The 20,770-nt window shown below is 40.5% G+C and overlaps 1 protein-coding gene across 3 annotated transcripts in view; it reads left to right on the top strand.

Annotated features, from left to right (window-relative positions):
- BACH2 (BTB domain and CNC homolog 2) overlaps positions 1-20,770 on the top strand; it is a 349,101-nt gene that overhangs the window by 138,759 nt on the left and 189,572 nt on the right. Inside the window, exon 1 of one of the 3 annotated variants that reach the window (XM_042986812.1) lies at positions 295-1,653. The exons of the other annotated variants lie outside the window; for them this stretch is intronic. The gene's annotated coding sequence lies outside the window, so the exon portion shown is untranslated. Of the gene's footprint in view, positions 1-294; positions 1,654-20,770 lie in introns of those variants that run through there. 3 annotated transcript variants of the gene reach the window in all.

The raw sequence follows: 20,770 nt of genomic DNA, 5'->3' as shown, positions 1-20,770 counted from the left end.
CTTTGTCCCTCCTCCCCTTCTCACTCTCGCTCTCTCTCTCAAAATAAATCAACTTTTTAAAAATATGAATTTGTTGGGGCGCCTGGGTGGCTCAGTCGGTTAAGCGGCCGACTTCGGCTCAGGTCATGATCTCACAGTCTGTGAGTTCGAGCCCCGCGTCGGGCTCTGTGCTGACAGCTCAGAGCCTGGAGCCTGTTTCCGATTCTGTGTCTCCCTCTTTCTCTGACCCTCCCCCTTTCATGCTCTGTCTCTGTCTCAAAAATAAATAAACGTTAAAAAAAAAAAAATGAATTTGTTAACATTTTCTTCCATTGTATGTAACTCATAGTCTGGCTCCTGTGAACCTTTTCAGCATCATCTTGCTCCAAACTCACCCTCTGTCTGTTCTCCATCTGGGGATGGTTTTTGAATGTGCCATATTCACTCCTTCCACTTGGCCACTCCATTTGTTCCCTCTGCCTGAAATGTTTCTCCATCCCCTATCCCAACAGCTCCAGTTTCCCTTCTTCAGGGACTCCTCCTCTCCCCCTCATTAACCTAGGTCCCCCGATTATGCTTTCATTGGCACCATGTACCTTTTCAGGATAACACTACTGCTGTTGTTGTTTTGTCTTTATTTTCATGTTTATTTCATTAATGTTTGTCTCACCAATTAGTCTCTAAACTCCTATGGGCAGGTAGTTCCTTTTTTCCATGTTTCCAGTGACCAGTGCAGGAATGGACACATAGTAGGTTTTTAGTGAATATTGTTGAGTGACCTTCCACAGATATCTCTGGGGCCCACGCAGTGGCCATTAGCCCCTTTCTTTCTAGCACAACCCTGACTTGGTTGAAGTATTTACTTTCCTCTAGCTGCTCTAGGGCAGCTGGCCCAGGCCCCAACTCCAGTTCTTGATCCAGGGGGTACATTTTTGGTTACTCTAACCAAATCAAAATAGACAGAAAGAGGGAAAGAACCTGGGTGCTTAATGATGTTGCTGAGGTGCTATAAATAAACCAGTCCTGGGACAGTTCTACCTCCATGCAACTCTGTTGTGTGAGATAATAAATCCTCTTATTTGTTTAGGTCAATTCAGTTTTCTGTTCCTGAAAATATTCTAATACAGAATGTCTTGAGTAAATGAACAGATGAATAAATGAACGACTTCAACTCACGTCTTCACAAGTCCCTTTGTAATTGAATTTTCGTTCTCCTCCTTTCTATAAAGCATTGGGCTGCTCGTAGAGATGCTGACCAGTTTTGAATGCAATGCTGAAATCCCAAATAACTCCTCTATGCTTTGAGAATTGAGAACCTAAATGCCCCATACTCTGAACTTGAACTCACATTCTTCTTCACCTCTCACCTTTTGGCTCCGCACTCTGTTCATAACTTTTTGGGCAAGCTCTTCTCTGAGGAGGTTGAGAGTCAGATTAAGTCATACCCAGCAGTTTCCTGTTTGTGAGCCTTGAAGCTCTTGAAGACTGCGGGCAGGTTTGACAGAACCTGTAGGTGTTTTCAGACGCTGAGCTGATTCATCCCCTTTGGTTGCTAATTCTCCCCAGCTACCATACCATCTCTTCTCTCTGGATACTGCACAGTTTCTCTTTGTGTGGGGATAGGATTCTCAAGACCTGCCCACTCCATGCATTCTGTGTCTTTTCTACGTTTTGGTGAGTTGTGTTTTAGACCCCTCCTCCATGGTTATGGAATAGTTTCTATACAGGAGGGGAGTTTTGTTTGTTTCTTAGTATTTTTTGTTGTTGTGTTTTTGTTTTTTTGCTAAGGTAGAGCTTTGAATAATCCCTGTAAATCTAGGCTACATGTCTGCTACCTTTCTTTTTCATAGACCCCCACCATAACCTAAGAAATACAGGGTCTTAAATAAATACCACCTGAAGTTCCTATCTGTTTGGTAGCAGAGACTTTGGCGTTCTCTCATTATTTACTTGATCTCCTGGCACTTTGGCAGTGAAGACCAAGCAATCACTCATTTCTGTAAAATGCTCCCCTCCCACAGGAGGTGGGCAGCTAGTTAAGCAATCTTTGAGAGTAATACTTTTAGCCATGCCATGTGGAAAAAGTACTGAATTTGTACATGCTTTCTTAAACCGAGCAACAAATGGTCCACTTTGGTAGTGGGCAAGTACACTCTCCAAGCTGCCTCAAAATAGAGGGAGATACTGTGAAAGTATTACTTATGCCCAGGCAAGCACCATAAAAAAAAAAAAAAAGTATTAATATTATAAAGCCACCAGGCCACCTGGGTGGCTCAGTTAGTTAAGTGTGTGACTCGATCTCAGCTCAGGTCATGATTTCATGGTTTGTGAGTTCAAGCCCCGCATTGGCTCTGCACTGATGGTGTGGAGCCTGCTTGGGATTCTGTCTCTCCCTCTCTCTGCTCCCCTGCTCACTCGCTCTCTGTCTCTTTCTCAAAAAAAAAAAAAAAAAAAAAAAAAAAAATATATATATATATATATATATATATATATATATATATATATATATATCTACCAAAGACAAACCCTTGTGAGTTATCTTTTCCCACTGCTCAGTACTTACCTCAGTTTCCCTCTATATACCCAAAGATATGCAGGAGCATGTCATCAGCTTGGCCCCAAGTATGCTGGGGTCACTTCCCCCTGGAATCTTTAGAGTGAATCACCTCCTTCTTCTGATAGCAGAACACCCCCAACTAACCTCTGAATTTGAATTTTTTTAATTTTGGTGATTTCTATTGAAAAATATATATTCTTTGTAGTTACTGATGAGGCAGCTTCATTGTCATCTGAAAAAAAGGGCTTTATACAGTATTTACAATTCATGCACGTCTTGTTCTTGTTCTGATTCGTCAGCCAGCATTTTTGCACACCCACTGTGTGCCACACATCGTTCTGGGTGCATAGAATACATCTATGAGCAACATTACAAAAATTCCTGCCCTCTTGGAGCTTATATCCTGTTGGAGAACAGAAAGTAAGCACTAAACAAATAAACACATTATAGTATGTTAGAAGATGAAAATTGCAAAAGAAAAAAAAAGAAGATGAGAATTGCTTTAAAAAGAAGAAAAAAGTAGAGCAAAATAAGAGGAATGTCTGTTTCACAATGGAGAAAGTTTGCAGGTTTACATTAGGTGGTCAGAGCAGGCCTCCTCTATTTCTAGTGTCTTGTTGTTGTTGTTGTTACAGTGTTGTAATGATTTAATATTGCAAATGAATCATCTGCATAAATTAAAGATTGCTGAAGTGAGAGCAGTTCAGCCGAAGGCTAAATCTAAGTGCTAAATGCTCGAGAAAGCACAGCCAGGTGCACTAGCCCCTGTCTGGCAGTCTCAGGTTATCTATTCTTAGTTTAGTTTCCTTTTCCAAAAATAGCATTTATTTTATATAGTTTTCAAATGGAGCATATCTCTGACACCTACTGCCATGTGTTTATAGTTAAATATAACTAGCTGTCTTTCTTGTAAGACCAAGAGGTTCATCCAAAATGTTTCCCTTTAAAAGTTCTAAGAGGGCTCCCCTGGTTGGCTTTCTGGCCACTAACAATGATGGATTTTGCAACCCTCCTGGTCCAGCCATGTGGAAAAAACCAACATTGTGGGTAATTTTCCCCTTTAAACACATGTTTTGTGTTTTGGTGGTGGTTGTTTGGGGCTTTTGTGTCTCAGGCATGGAGTTTATTATATCCATATAAGTTACAGATCACAGAGAACCCTTCCCAGAATAGCATTGTGTGTGATCTCCTTGTGCACTGCCCCCTTCCTCATGTCTGCTGTGCATCTGAAGTGTGCATGAGCCTCCTCCAAATTCGGGACTTTTGTATGTATGTGCCCTCTCCCTGGCCGCTCATCCGACCTCCCCTTTCCTGCATGCTGCCTTTGTTTTCTCCCTGAAGTAGCTGAGCCTTGAGAGGGGCTGGCATGGCTCTACCCATCGTCTGAGCCTGTCGACTACAGACTCTCAGTGGGTCTGTCTCCATAGGCAGAACCATGTCAAAATAACACTTGTTTCACCTCCTGTCCAGAACTGACTAGGACGGTGCTAGTCAAAAGGTGGACTGGAACCATCAGACTGAATACATTCTGAGCATTGGCAGATGTCCTTTTGTTCTTTGCCTATCATTTCCCATCACTCACTAGATTTAAAATGTGGTGATCCTGGGGCGCCTGGGTGGCTCAGTCGGTTGAGTGTCTGACTTCGGCTCAGGTCATGATCTCACAGTTCATGGGTTCGAGCCCCGCATCGGGCTCTGTGCTGACCGCTCAGAGCCTGGAGCCTGTTTCAGATTCTGTGTCTCCCTCTCTGTCTGCCCCTCCCCTGTTCGCGCTCTGTCTCTGTCTCAAGAATAAATAAACATTAAAAAAATTAAAAAAAAAAACTTAAAAAAATAAAATAAAATAAAATGTGGTGATCCATAGGAACAAGGCTAGGGCACTTGGAGAGACAGTCCTCCCCGAGGGGACAGGCAGCCCTGGCTCAGTGCAAAGTCTTTGGCTCTGAAACTGCCACTCATTATTCTGAATTGTGTGGTGCATTTGTCATTTCCTAGGATAAGATGACTTTGAGAAAGTCACATACTCTCATTAGGCCTATTTCCTCATTTGTAAAGGGAGATTAGTCTCCATATGACCTTCAACATGGCTTCCACCTCTGATGTTCTTAAAGACATGATTTACTGCCCTTCTCCTAAAAGTTGGTCCTTTTGACATGGTTGGGCTCTTCCACTTCGATACCTTTTATCCTTATCTAATTGTTCCCCATGAGTTCATTTTATCCATTTCACTGTTACTCATTCTCTGTATGCTTTGTAACTCACATTCTCCCAACTTGTAGCACGTTTCTGCCACTGGAACCTTTGATTGTACCCTGCAAATAACTCTGGTTATTTCCTTCTGCACTCCCACCTGAAATACTGCTTTTGTATTGGTATCTCTGAGTGATGAGGTGAGCTGTTGGGAAAAACATGTTGTAGCCCAAAGTCTCTATTTTAAAAGAGACACGGACACCTGGGTGGCTCAGTTGAGTAAGCATCAGACTCTTGATATATTGAGCAAGGTTGTGATCTTGTGGTTGTGGGATTGAGCCCCACGTAGGGCTCTGTGCTGACAGTGTGGAACCTGCTTAGGATTCTCCATCTCCCTCTCTCTCTGCCCCTCCCCCACTCACTCATGTATTCTCTCCCTCTCTCTCTCTCTCAAAATAAATAAATAAACTAAAAAAAATTAAAAATAAAGCAGAGAATGGAATTATATGTTCTTTTTAGGCGATATGGCCTCTGATGACCACAGTCAAAATAGATCAATATCCAAGCAGTAAAAAAGGCAATATATATGAATTTGCTCATAATATGAATCCTAACACAAAAGCAGTGGCAACATTTTAAACATAAATTGCATAGTCTGTACCATGATTTTTTCAAAAGTTGTCAACCTTGAAGAGGAAAATATACTCCAATGGTTAAGAAAGGATTGTACTCTAAATTCTATAACATGAAGGGAGTGTTAGTGTTCATTTGCTCAGTGCCTTGTGCCTGGGAATTTTAAAATGATAGATTCACCTGTGGTATAATAATAAAGTTATACAATAAGAATATCAGCATAGAGAAGATTGGTATAAATACATTAAAGCACCTGGATTTTAAAGATAAATCCTGTGTCAGGTTGCTAGTCACTTAATTGCCATAATCTAAAGTTTATCTATTAGTAGTTCTTTTCTAATTGTTATCAGTATGCTAAACATTGTTCTTTATATACACAGTATAATTTACTTCAGGACAATAGAATGAGGATTCATAATCAAAGACATGAACCAGGTACCAAAGAAGTGACTTCTGGTTCTAGTCCCTCATTCCTCATGTGACTTTGGGGCAAATGATTTTTACCTCTAAGATTCTTTTCCAATTAAATAGAATAGTCCTAATTCTAAGTACCTACTCTTAAATAACCTTAAGTTGTAGGAATCAAATATCCCTACTGCTTATTTATTTGAATATAACTTACCCAACAAGATCTTATGTAATTTATTTTGAAGAATATATACTTAGAATTAGGATTATTCTATTTAATTGGAAAAGAATCTTTATCTTAGAGGTAAAAATGGCTTGCCCCAAAGTCACATGTGGAATGAGGGACTAGAACCAGAAGTCACTTCTTTGGTACCTGATTCATGTCTTTGATTATAAATTGATACTAGGATTTTATATGAATGCCCGTACTACAGAAATTTATACTATTTTATATATACCTTAATAAACATACCTGTCATTCAGAGAACATTGAAACCAATCCCTCCATCTTTATATGGGAACTTATTTAATGATGTATGCATTGATGAGGTTCCAACTTATTTTTAAAGACTTCCAAGAAGGAAAATTTCATTACTTCCCTCAATAATCCACGTTAGTGTTTAATTAGATTTGATGCCAGAACACTCTTGTCTAACTTAAATCTCTCATGCTGTAGCTTATGTCTATTTTTTCTCACTCTGCTTACGATATTAAAAGCAACTAATCACCATTATTCATAATAACATTCGTAAAGTCCTCCATATATTTGAAATGTGAGTACTGTAACTGACAGTAAGCATAACTCTCAAATATCGGTATAATTTAAAATAGAGAAGAGGGACTAGCTTATAATAACTGTAGATGACACAGTAGTATTTAGTTTTGATGAATGAATAATACTGTTAACTAATGTGACTTCAGCAGACTAAATGAAAAGCATTCATCTATTAACTCATTCACTTAAATATTTATTAGGTAGGCATCTACTTTGTGATATTGCCTATGTTCAGAAGTACAAAAACGGATACATCATAAAGTTGAGAAAATTTTGATGCACGAGATTTTTAAAAAGTAGAACTTATTAGGTATATTTCTCAGAAATGTGAAGACAGAACAGCCTAATCTTTTTTTAAAAAAATTTTTAATGATGATTTATTTTTGAGAGAGAGAGACAGAGACAGAGAGCGGGGGAGGGGCAGAGAGTGAGGGAGATGCAGAATCTGAAACAGGCTCCAGGCTCTGAGCTGTCCGCACAGAGACCGACACAGGGCTCTAACTCATGAACCGCAAGATCATGACCTGAGCTGAAGTGGGACGCTTAACCGATTGAGCCACCCATGCTCTCCTAGAATAGCCTAATCTTAAAGAGATAACTCTGTGTCCCATCTAATGACTGTGGTATTTATAACCATATCTGGAGGTGAGGCTGAAAGAAAATAGTCTAATTATTTGAATATTGCTGTTTATTTTTACAGCTGCCCTGTTACCAAAATCTGTAATAGGCATCAAAATTCTACAGTGCATGGTCCCTAAACCATTCACCTGGAAGCCCCTTCATTTTGGTGTTCATGTTGAAGAGGTACCTGTGTCTTCCTGTGTGTACTTGAACATGTGTGAGCATCATCCAGCATAGGACTATAAGAGGTTTATCACTAGAAATAAATTAGAGTCGTGCAGCATGAAAATGATATGCCTGGGAATGCAGAACACAGGGTTACCTTCTGCCTCTTTTCTTTATCATAGACAGCAGGGGCAGAAAGGAGAAAGATTTATTCTGAAGCCATTTGATGCTGACCAAGCAATTTATAACAGATGAAATGCTGATGTATTGCTGCAGAGAAAATAATGGGTGTTCTTGCTAAAATGCCATTAGTAACTTTATTGTGTAAAGTGCAAATTATGTTCAGCAATTTTTTAGTCCCCTTCGGAGGTGAAGTTGAAGTAATTCAGTGTAGGCTTTGAGCAGGAAAAGGACAAAGTAATTAGCAAGTCATAAAAGAATTAATTCACCAAGGTTGGCTGATATTTGAATTCTCTGAACTATAAAGATGTAGAAAAAATTGCATTTAAGAAATACAAGATGACATAAGTATTTGTTTAAAACAGAAGGACTCTAAGAAAGCTGAAATTGGAGCACTGTGTAGAATTCAGAGTACACCCTCTGTTGGTGCCCACTGTATGTACAAGACATTGTGCTAGTCACCAAAGGGAAAATAAAACTGAAAAACATGGTCCCTGCCCTTAGGGCCCTTACTGTCTGATGACAGGAATAAGGTCACTCCAAACTAATTAAATTACATAATCAGGGGCACCTGGGTGGCTCAGTCAGTTGAGTGTCCGACTCTTGGTTTAGGCTCAGGTCATGATCTCACAGTTCATGAGTTTAAGTCCTGCATTGGGCTCTGCGCAGCGAGGAACAGCCTGCTTGGGTTTCTCTGTCTCCCTCTCTCTCTGCCTGTCCCCTGCTTACTCTCTATCTCTCTCTCAAAACAAATAAAATTTGAAAAAGATTTTAAAAATAAATAAAATGAAATAAAATACATAACCAGAATGGGTCAGAATATCCCCCCTGGTGATTGTGCACAGTGAAGATGCTAAGGCTTGCCCATTCCAGCAAGACCTGGGATCCTCCACTGACCAGCTTTGGCGCACAGATTCCCCACTGGCATAGCCAAACCTTTCTTGTCACTGTGCTGCACTCTGAGATGCTTCCCACCCTATCCCCCTTCCTTCTTCCTCTCCTCCACAGGGCTGGACCTACATCTCAGTCCACAGGCTCTCCTGGCCCAGTCTTGCTCCCTTCTTCAAGAAACGTCTTGCATGTCTAATCCTGTGTTAGCATCTGCTTCTCAGCAGACTTGCACCAACGTCGTGGCCATAGTTATTGGTAGTGTTAGATATTAAATAAGGATAAGGTTAGAAGGAAAAATTGCAACCATATTGTAGGCAACTTTGAAAACAGCTTTGAAGAATTTGACCTTAATTCAGGGGACTTCATTGAAGATTTATCTGCTACAAAATAACTTTTAATTATTTGATCCTGCCGACGATGGAGAAGGATAGTTGAAACAAGGAGACCAGTTAGGAGGGTATAGCAATTGTCCAATAAAAACCTACATGAGTATCGCGTCTGTGATGACAGACTCTGCCGTGAGTATGAGAGACACTGCACAGAAAAGTTCTGATGATTTGGATACAGTGGGAGAGAGAGGAATCAGAGGTCATTTAATCACTGTGTGCCTCAGTTTCATCATCTGTGATATGGGGACAGTAATAAGTCCTGTCACTCGTGGAATCATTGTGAATAGTAAATGAACTAGTACATTCAAAAAATTTAGAACAGTGCCTGGCTCATAAGAACTCAGTTAAGTGTTTCTGAATTTGTTTGCCCATTGCTCTGTGGCAGCCTTGTTCAGTAGCACTTTCTGCAGTTGTGGAAATGTTTTATGTCTGTGCCATCTAATACAGTAGCTGCTAATGATATGAGGCTATCGGGCACCTGTAGTGTGGCTAGTGTGACTGAGAAACTAAATTTTTAGCTTCATTTAATTTAAATTTGAATAGTCACGTGTGGCTAGTAGCTACCATTTAGAAGTATCACCCAAGGCTAAAAGTACTAAATAATTAACATGCAAAAGGGGTTGCAAAATTATATTCTTTTAATAAAAAAAAAAGCCTGTTACTAATATGACTTACTTTTAACTAAGCCTGTAGGCTTGGTTATCGATCACTGTGGTCAGGGATAACTGTGGAGAAGCCTGTCCTAATAAAACCCTTCTGAGATGATCAAAGCAATAAGACAAGGATGAGAAGACCTAATGTTTTCACTCACCCTGCATTGAGGAAAGTACTTTAGGGCTTGAAAGAGAGTGATCATGTCCTGGTTTCTGTGAGTAGCTAATAGGTGGACAAGATCTCCCATTTAATGGAATCTGTACTGTCTGCTGTCCATTTCCCAGCCCAAAAGAGGGAAGGTACTGCAGTGCCTGCTGATAAGTTCTCCTCCAAATAATAGCCAGGCTAGCGCTGCTGTTATACAAGGTCACTGTTAGTGCTGCAACTGCAGACTCCTGGTAGTTCAAGGACAGCACAATGGGAACGATGAGGGGTGTATTGGAAGGAAAGGAGCACAATTTTCTTGATATCTGTAAAAGCAGGATTAAAAGACATTCAGGTGCCTATATGTCCAGAAATAGGAATTTTGAAATACCACTCTTTCTCTCCACTCCATTGCCATGGCTCAGGGGGAGGTGGCCTTCCGAGTTTCATGAATATATCACTTTCAATGGTTAGTTTGTTCTGGGCTTGCTGTGGGCATCCCCCATGTTATTGACTCAGCCAGTTGAGATTTCGATGCCATTGAAATTCCCACTGCCTCAGTTAACAAGTAGCACGAATCGAGGTCTTTCTCTCAGGAGATAAAATAAAGGAGACAATGAGTAGCACAGTAAAATGAGGAAGGACTTGGGAATCCATCCTCAGAGCAAATAATAGCTCTGTTAGTTGCTACATCCATGGCCAATGCAAGTTATTTTAACTTCAGTGTCCTGATCTATGAAATGGGAGTGCTGGCATTTTCTGAGTTAGAGGATTACATGAGTTAACATGAGCCTTTTACATGGAGGTGCTGGGAAAATGTTAGTTCCCTACTCTTTACCATACCTCCTCATTTCTTTAAGTTCCCATTCATTATTGTTCCAAAACCAAGCATCCCTTGGGACTCTCAACGCTCTTGAACAGCCGCCACTCCCAAATCAAACATGCTTATCACTTCTTTGTACTTACCTACTCAGACCTGTTGGAGCAGTCTTCAGCCGGCTGTTTTCTTTCTCTTGCTGTGACTGCCTTAATTCCTTTCCTGAGTGTTTCTGAGGTCAGAACCTTCCTGTTCTGTATGTATGTTTGGTTTCTCAACTGTCGAGTTAAGAGAGTGACTCAGGGAGCTCAAGGCCCTGATAGCCCTGGCCTTTGATAGGATTCTATACACAAGACCATCCCCGATTTTGTTCCTTAAAAAAAAATTTATTGCTTTTTCTCTTTATCAGAAATTACTATATTTTTATTAAAGATATTTTCAAAAAGAAGCATATAATAAAAAATGACAGCGCTCATAATATTACCATCCCTACTGTGTGCATCCTGAATGTATCTTCCAATCCTCAGTGTGTGTGTGTGTGTGTGTGTGTGTGTGTGTAAAAAACAATTATTACACTTCTACTTTTTGGTAAACATCCTTCTTAAATGGCACAATTTCCTGAATATTTTCCTATCCTTAAATATCCCTCTACAGCATCATTTCACATGTCTGTCTAGAAGGCCACATATGGACATATTCTGGTTTATCACTGGACATCGAGATTGTTTCTGCTTTTTTCCACTAGTATAAACAAAGCAGAAGATTATAAAGAGAGCAGCAAATGGCATCCTCACACACATAACTTTTCACACATCCTTGAAATGGAATTACCAGATCAAAAGGCATGAACATTTTTTAAGTTTTTGGTACCATATTGTCAAACTATTCTTCAAAAAGCATGGATCTATTTATCTCCTCCCCTCAGGCACGGTACATGAGGCTTTGACCACCTGGTTCTTAATCAGACCAGTAGTCCTACTTGAGGGGAGAAATGAGAGGAAAAGAGAAAAAAATGGCACTTTTTTTCTACTCATGTGTGCATCCGGTTCCAATTTTCCTGTGTTTTTAAACTCTCCTTGAAATAGGGTGTCTCCCTGGCTCATGTGGGATTCCTCTTATTTATTGGCTATGTTAGCTTCCTCTGCCTCGTCTAAATTACCATCTTTAAATCAATGTACTGTTTCTTTGAAGTGTTGACCCTCTGGGAAGAGCCTTTTTGCACTTCTGCCTCATCAACCTGGAGAATCTCATCTGTGTCTCTCTCTCTCTTTAATCTCAACTCATTTTGCAACAATATTTTCTCTTTTCTCGGTTATTGGCCTTTTGATTTAATGCTTTAATTTGGTACATAGGTTCTTTGTATCACTGTTCTGGATAATTCATGCTATTCTACATGGAATATTTCATAAAATTTTTTTGAAATACTGTTTTGTGAACAATGTCTCACAGACTCAAAGGATTAACCATTATACTTATTTTGCAGAAACGAAAAGATAAAAAGCTGAGCACTTGTGATAACTACACGGCTTGATTCTGATCATTCCAAGTGCTCGGAAGAAAATTGCCCGTTCTCTTCCCCAACCGGATGAGGACAAGCCTGATTGATATTTTTTCAAATCAACTGTCTGGGACATAGGTTGTTGCTTCAGTAGGTTGATCATGCCACATTTCATGATTCTTTTTAGGGCTGTGAATACATATGCTCCTTAGCGGAGGAGTCTGTGGGTCTGTGGCAAGAGTCTTGCAGATATGCGCATGCTCCCTCTGGACAATGAAACTGCAGTTAGAGCACAGGATCCAGGACACCAGGGAGCAGCTGAAGGGAGAAAGGAGCGGCTGTCTTCGTGTCCTGTTTCAGCAGCTTGTGGGGAGGCTTATGGTATAGTGATGTGACAAGCTGTGAACAGCAGATCAGAGAAAAATGTGAGGTAATTTAATTGAGGAGCTTGGTGAGAGGACAGCTGAAGAGCAGAGAGCAGGGACGTGGCCGAGAAAGGGCATCTGAGGGATGGGATAAATTATGAAATAGCATTCTGAGGACAGTGTGAAAAGGGTGCTTCCTCATTTCTCTGGCAGTTTGGGTCAATTTCCTACCCTCACATGCTTTGCAAAAAGGGAAATAATTTATTTTTATTACTGCCCATTCTTGTTATGGCAATTTTTAATATCACATACAGCACGCCACCCATTTCTATGTAAGGGACTAACTTCCTCTTTTTTCGGGGTTTGGTATTTACTATTTCTGCCGTATTCTACCCTTTCGGGAAAAATTCTTTTTTTGTTGTTGTTGTTTTTTGTTTCTTTTTCTTTTAAAGGCACAGTTGAAATGTGGGCCTGGGAGCAAGCTTATGGTGTGTTTGCTTTGACTTCTATCTTCTGATATCAGCCCCTTTTTATTCTACTGTCATTGCCTTTGAATTCTGAAATTTTTACATCTTCATTCTCAAACCACTTTTTTGAACTCATTTTATACATCCTTCCTTATTGGTCACTCTCAGATTATGAGACAGGTGGTGAATGTAACATGATCCAGTCTTCTGGTAAATCTCAATGCACTATCTATTCCGGGTGCTTAAAAAACAACAAAAGAACTCAAAAATGATTTCCCTGGAAATATGAAGGTGTTTAATTGTTCAAGTTGAAATAATTCATCTGCTAATTTTTCCGTTTTCTATTTCTTTCTGTGTTGAGACCACTTGCCTCTTTAAGTATGTATGGCCATCGAGTTTAGAACAGGGTTTAGGAAGTGTGGAGCATCAGCTTTGGATCATGGGGTAGTTAGAGCCCTTTTAGACACTTCTGTCTTTATATCTCATTCTAGAAGACTGTCACATCCTTGCAATGACAGATTCAGTGCCTCAGTATAAAACCATCAACTTTAGTCCTTGATGGCAGATACCATTGGAAAACAAGGATCACCTCCCCCCACCCACACAGAGTCATGATGTGGATCAGTGTACTATGATTGGGAGTTGAACGTGGTGTTACAGGCATCACTTCTGTGTTTCTGTGAGTCTTCCTTGGTCATTCATACACAGTGATAGGAGAATATTGTTTCCATCACAGTGAAATTTAACCCCAAATTCACTCTCCCTAAATTGAATCTTTAAAAAAAAAAAATCCTTTACCTTTCAACTTTTTGGAATTCTCCTTCTCCTTCTGTGTACATAAGTCTTATTCAGGTATAATTTGTTCCTGATTCCACAATTGAAAATTTGTTGGAGGTCAAAGAGAACAGGTCACAAAATGGTTTAGCCACTTGCTCAAGAACCTTGTCATTTTCCACCTATTTCTCCCCAGCAACCTTCTACACTCCCTTTTTTTCTTCTTGCTTAAACCCAACTGTTTTGCCTCTCTATGCAAATCCATTGACTCCTTTTGGAAGATGATATCCCTCTTTCTTGGGGTTGTCGTCCCTTACAGCTGAGTGGATCAAAAGGTCCAGATTAATCAGAGGGAGACTTAATGATGAAGTCATATATTTTAATATGAATGATTTTATTTAAAGTCCTGGCACATCAGTCATATTTAGGAGAATGTCATTCCCCGCTGTTTTTAAAGGATATACCTACAGAAAGAGACCCTCTAGGCACCTTCAAAAAACCTTGTCAAGCATGTTTCCATCATTCTGAGGGAGGTCTGATTGTGTTTTTAAGTGTCTTGCATGTGAGTTTTTTGTGTGAACTAGTTTTGTAAAAAGCTGACTGCGTGCTAGTTTTTAAACACCTTTTCTTTCCACTCCCCAGCCTCCACATCTTCCTAAGTTTATCTCCTAATGCTTTCTATCACCCAAGCACTTAAACAAGATTGCAGACATTTTCGTCTAAGCTAGTAGCTGTTAATTACCTATCTTTGTCTGTGTTTTAGCACTTAATACTATTTTGACAGGGGTTGCATACTCTGTCTTTCTGGAATTTTTAAAGTGCTCTTATGAGTAATTTGAGAAATTCCAAGTATAGATTAGATGAGCTGTTCTTTCCCTTGCTGCCTTTTTTATTTTATGTTAGAAACATTTAAAGAGGACCCACTATGTGTCAGGCAGCATGCTCTTGTCACTCCCACATACATCATCTGATTTAATCTCTTCTTCCCCTGAATCTGCACCTTGAATCATCACTGTAACCTCAGTGTGTGTTGGGTTTGGGATGGGGAGTAGGGGGCAGTTGAGGGAGCAGTGGAGAGAGGTCGTGATCTCTGGATGGTACGCTCCTTTTATGGGGGATTCAGTCTACGAGAGTGTTCCTACTCTCATCTTTATTTGTAGGTTGGTAAAAACCCTGGTTGGTTATTGGCTTTAAAATCAAGGATGATGGCTCTCTGGGAAGTTTCAACATGAGTTTGTTTCTGTTTCTTTCCAAAAGCCTGTGTTTGCTCACCTGCATTGTAGGTGAATAGAAGACTCAACTCACCAAATGGAGCCTGTCAGAGAGGATTCCTGATTTATTTATGCTTGCTTCTAGAGAATTTGTAAGAAATTTGGTTTTATTGCTTTCCTCCAGGAGCTTACTCACCTAGTCAGGATTTAAATATCGCAGGCCTGTCATTCCAGAACAGTGGTGTCCCCTTAACCTGAGGAGTGAATGAAACCTGCCCCAGGTGCAGCAGGCCCAGCCAGGATCTCCCTTTCCTGGCCAGCACTGCTTTCTCCCTTTGGGGTCAGACCCATGTTTGCTAGCAGCTGGCTGTGCCTTATTTACCTCAGGGATAATAGTGTTTCACTTTCAGCTCTTCTTTTGGCACCCAAACTCTCATTTTTCTCTCCCTCCTTCCTCCCTCCTTCCCTTCCTACCTACCTACTTACCTGCCTTCCTCCATTCCATTCCTTCAACAAACATTTATTGAGTGCCTACTGAATACTCACACTGTACAAAGTCCCAGGAATCCAGAACTAAATACATAGACCTTTCTTTGTGCTGTATACAAGTAACAAATGGGGTTTTTACAAAAGGCAAACCATAGGCATAATTTTTTTAATGAAGGGGAAAATATTATCTTTAGAGGAACCATCTCCATATTTCCAAAGAGAACAGTTGCTCACGAAGTAGTTACAGGTGAGTATTTTCTAGCATGAAGATTTGAGGAGAAAATATTCATCAATCCAATGTTTAATAAATGCTTACAGTGCCAAGCTCTTTGCTAGACACAAAATATATAAAGCTAGAGAAGACAGGGTCCCTTTCTGTAAAGACTCATATTGTACAGAGGAAACAGTTCTGTAAAATGTATATTAAAGCCATAACATGTCACCAGGGGCATGCTGAGGAGTGAGAGATTATGAGCATTGGGAAGGGTGAGGACCGAGGTTTTATTCACTGTTGTATCCAAAGTTCCTGAGACAGTGCCTGACACATAGTAGCTTCTTAGTAAGTATTTGTTAATCAGCCAATGGTGTTAGCCTTCAGTCAGGGTGTATTAAAGGGAGTGACATTTCAGCTGTTTAATAAAGGATAAAAAAAAAAAAAAAAAAAGGTCTAGGATAAGCACGTTCCAGACAGAGTATGAGCAAAGGGAGAAGATGTGGAAGTCCCAGGGGGGCTCACAGGAACAGCATCAGGATGCTGCAGAGGGAAGTGTTGGACAGGTGATTCTAGAAAGCACAAATGGGGCCACACTGTGAAAGAATTGAAGGCTTTGGCCTTTTTCCTGTTGGTCAGAGGGGCGGGGAGACTACATTCGTTTTTGAGCTGTGAAATTACATCAGGTCTGGGTTTAGAAGGGCCCTCTGGCCGCCCTGCCCTGCATAGGATGTCCTCTGGAGTAGGGAGAAACTTGGGAAAGGGAGCCTGGGAGACAGTTGAGGAGGGTCCAACCACAGGGTCGGTGTGGGAAGAAAACTGAAAGGAACCGCTGGCATAGTTCGTGTCCAGGATGAGGCTGGGAGGAGGCAGGATGACTGCCACTTTTAAAAAAGTCACACTCCCCCATTTACTAGCTGTTCCAACTTTTACAACTCACTTCATTTCCCAGTGCTTCGGTTTCTGCATCTGTAAAACAGACACTGTTGTATGTACTTGGCAGGATTGTTGTGACAATTGACTGAGATAATCATGGTCTAAGCACTTGGTGTGGCTCCTGGCATGTAATGATGACCAGCATTTATCAAACTCCTACCAAGTGCTTTACATGTACTTACTACTTAGGACTCACAGAAACCTAACGAAATAGATACAGTTACCCCACAGATGAGGAAACTGAGTCACAGAGAGAGTAAGTTTCCCAAGGTAGCATACCTGATGATGGGGAGAGGTGGGATGTGAGCCGGGCAGGCAGGCTCCAGAGGCTGCATGCTTAACTGCAGGTTACACTGCCTCTACGTGCTACGGCTGTTACCCTTCCTTGTACCATCTCAGTTTCTGAGATGAGCCAGTCCCTTGCCATCAGGACTTTGTGGGGAGGAGGAGAGGAGAGGAGGGGTGACCTTCTTGATTGTCTTTCTTCACATTAAACTGACCTATCCCTGTCACTGACTCATTCCCTGTGGACTGTCTCCAGGCATGGAAACGAATCTGATAAATGAATCTGCTGTGAAGGGGGGTGGGAGGAATAGTAGATGGATGAGTTACCTTTCTAGAAAACACGTCTACATTTTAACTAACTTGCAGCTAGCTGTCACTCTAAGGAGTGACAAATTTCAGGCCAATAGGGAATTGTTTTTGAGCTGAACTCACACCCCATGGCTGGCTTAGCCTGTCTCTGCTCATGCCCTGTGTGTTATTTATATAGTGTCTTCCTTTGCTTCTTTTTAATTCTTTTTTCGGGGGTGGGGGGGTGGGGGGAGGGGTGGGTAAGCGCCTGGGTGGCTCAGTTGGTTGAGTGTCTGACTTCAGCTCAGGTCATGATCTCACAGCTCATGGGTTCAAGCCCCACGTTGGGCTCTGTGCTGACAGCTCAGAGCCTGGAGCATGCTTCAGATTCTGTGTTTCCCTCTTTCTCTGCCCCTCCCCTGCTCATGCTCTCTCTCTTTCTCAAAAATAAAATAAAAACATAAAAAAATTATTCTTTTTTTTTTAAGTTTTTATTTATTTTTGAAAGAGAGAGAGAGTGAGCGGAGGAGGAGCAGAGAGAGGGAGAGAGAGAATCCCAAGCAGGCTCCGTGCTGTCAGCATGGAGCCCAATGTGGGACTCGAACCCACAAACCGTGAGATCATGACCTGAGCCGAAACCAAGAGTTGGATGCTTAACTGACTGAGCCACCCAGGCACTCCAACTTCTTTTTTATTCTTAATACTATTTTCTAATTATGACAGTTATTCTCATTCATCAAAGAAACTTTAGAAAATAAAGGAAAGTAAACAGAAGAAAGTTTAAATCTCCTGGAGTAATCTCCTTATCAGCAGTAACCACTGCAGACATTATTATGGAAATTGTCCTTCTGGTCTCTTTTTCTCTGTGTATACATGAAATACATTTGAATATAAGGCAAGAAAGAGCTTTCATTGGGCCACATATTATCCATTATAAAAATGGGTGTCATCTTATGATCAAACCCATACAAGTTTTCTCCAGTTATAGACATTCTCTCTATGATTTTATTTTGGACAACAAAGTATAATTTGGACAAAGATTCATTATGCTGAAATCACCTCAGTCAGTGTAAATTTTAGGTCCTTGTAGAAGTCATCTGATGGAATTGCTCTAAAAATAGGTGGTGAAGTTCAACAGAAATTTTGCCATTCTCCCTAAAAGCATGACCTCACAGCCTGGTTTGGATGCCACAAGAACAAGTCTTTTTAAAGAGCACTTTTAAAAGTAACACAGTAAGTAGTTACATAGTGAAGATCACATACAGATCAAATCATAACACCATCTTTCCTAATATGATGCAAATGGTTATTTTTCACTGGGGATCAACTTCCCAGTGACAGCATCACATGCAAAGTCAGATACTGTCGCAATCACAGGTGTTATGTGACTCAAAAGGGAGTCTAACAATAATGAGGACATTGGACATAAAAGTGAAACATCTGGATAACATTTTCTTCATAAAATATGATTCCAAAAAATTTACACATCGATCTATTACTTTGCATGAATATAAGTTGAAATACGAATACGGAGTGAAAGTTTATAAACTCAAGTCAGCAAAACTTTGATATTTTTGTTTTTGTATTCTCATTAGTAAAATAGGAGATCTTTTACTTGAGGCTACCTTAATTCAGACATGCCTGTAATATACATACTTTGGTTTTTAAATAGAAAACAGGATCACACTGTATGTTTTGTTTTGTAACTGTTTTTTTTTTTTTATGGCTTTTCTGTGAAATTTTCTTAACCATGTCATTTGCAATTGCTCCATTAGAATGAATGGACCAGCATTTATTTAACTGGTCCTCTTTTATTAGATATTAAAGAGGGTTTTTTCCCACTTACTATGATAAATAACTTTGATGAATGTCTGCACAGATAAGTCTCTGGGTATATCCATGGCCATTTTTCTTAAGTTAAATTTCCAGAAATAGATTTGCTGGATCAGAGCCTTTTAGAATTTTAAGGTATTTAATGTAAATTTCCAGATTGCACCAATCAGTAATACTTTTCATCACATCTTAGGGAATTACTCCATTATTGTCCCCTTGTGACAGTGTCTTAATTAATTCTGAGTAACTCTTTAGCAAGATTATTTTATTGCTGTCCAAGATGTTTGTTCTGTCTCTCTCCTTCCTCATGATCCATGCCACTGGATTAGTATTAAATACAGGTCAGAGGGTTTATGTCTATTGCATTGTCCAAACCTATTGATTAAAAATTTTTGCTACTATTGGGCTCAGTGAGGTGTCTCTGCAGCACCGTGGGATATATTACCCCTTCCCTGTGAATGACATTAAATCATTTGAAGATTCCACTGAGTCTTATGACGTAGAGAGTCATATAATTTTTCTTAAATGCAGTAGAATACTATTACTTCACCACAGTAGTGCTTTTTATCTTTCTATCTGTTGTATGTTGCTAATCTTCATATTATGTAGCCTCAGAAAATAAGGAAGCTTGCAAAGCCTTCATTTTGTCAGAGAAGCTGATTGTTCGCCACCAGAAAGCCATCTCCTTGCTCACCAATTAACACAATCCCTTTTATAGTTGATTTGCTAGCCAAAAAAGCCACATTGCTGCTAGCTAAAAAGCATGTTCACCAGCCTCCCTGACCATGTGGCTACATTATAGCCAATGAGATGTACAGAGGAGTGTGTGTGTGTGTGTGTGTGTGTGTGTGTGTGTGTGTGCGCGCGCGCGCGCGCTTCTAGGAAGTCTTAAAAGGGATGAGCTACACCCTTCTTCATCCCTTTCTCCATCTTATTCCCTGGAACATAAGTGTGAGGTCTGGAGCACGAATACCATTTTGGACTTAGAGGAGGGGTACCACCTGATAAGACCGATAGAAAGCTGAAAAGAGCATGGGTCCTGATGAATAAGAAACATCCATACAGTCCTCGACTGCTTGCCCTGAGCTTCTTTAATAGGAAAGAGAAATAAACTTGTTTTATTTCTTGTTTGGGGGATCTCTATCACCTGGAGTCTGATTGAAGCCTGTCTAAAACAATGATCTTACCAATCTTATGGCTTCCTATCTTCCTGTTCTGTTTCCTACATGCATTTTCTTTTTCCCCATCTCATTAACTAAAAGCGATTCCTTGACAAATTCAGAGGATCCCCACCTGTGTGAAAGTAAGGCAAGTGATGTTCATGTGGAACATAAGGACATCATCAGAACACCGCGTTACACAACCACATTTCCCATGTTTCCTTACAAATACTAGTTGAGGCCTGTTGGCTTCTTGAGCATTCCCTCCCTTCCCCCTCTTTCTCCCAGGAAAAAAAAAAGGAGTAATGATCATACACAGAACTAACAGCAAGTTCTGCTCTGTCAGAAAGCAGGTCAGGCAGCAGCATCCCGAAGCATGAGGCAGCAGTTAGTAACTGAGCCCCACACAATACGCCTGAGCATCTTCACGGGACCTGTCACTGTGGATGTCAGTAAGCTGCAGGCCGCCTTTCTCCACCCTCACCCTCACGTTTCTTTCTTACAGCACTTCTGCATATTTGCTAGGCTTATCCAGCTCTTTCACCGCACAGTTCAAGGCACACAGCGTTTTTTAAAAATATACTTTACTGTCAAATTGGCTTACATACAACGCCCAGTGCTCATCCCAACAAGTGCCCTCCTCAATGCCGATAACTCATTTTCCCCTTTCCCCCACTCCCCCATGCACCCTCAGTTTGTTCTCTGTATTTAAGAGTCTCTTATGGTTTGCCTCTCTCCATCTCTGTTTGTATCTATCTTTCTCCATCCCTTCCCCCAAGGTCTTCTGTTAAGTTTCTCAAGATTCACATATGAGTGAAAACATTTGATATCTGTCCTTCTCTGACTGACT

This window comes from Panthera tigris, chromosome B2, assembly GCF_018350195.1.
Source record: "Panthera tigris isolate Pti1 chromosome B2, P.tigris_Pti1_mat1.1, whole genome shotgun sequence".
NCBI classification, from domain to species: Eukaryota; Metazoa; Chordata; class Mammalia; order Carnivora; family Felidae; genus Panthera; species Panthera tigris.
The sequence above is the reverse complement of the archived record's forward strand: the minus strand, read 5'-3'. Positions and strand labels throughout refer to the sequence as shown.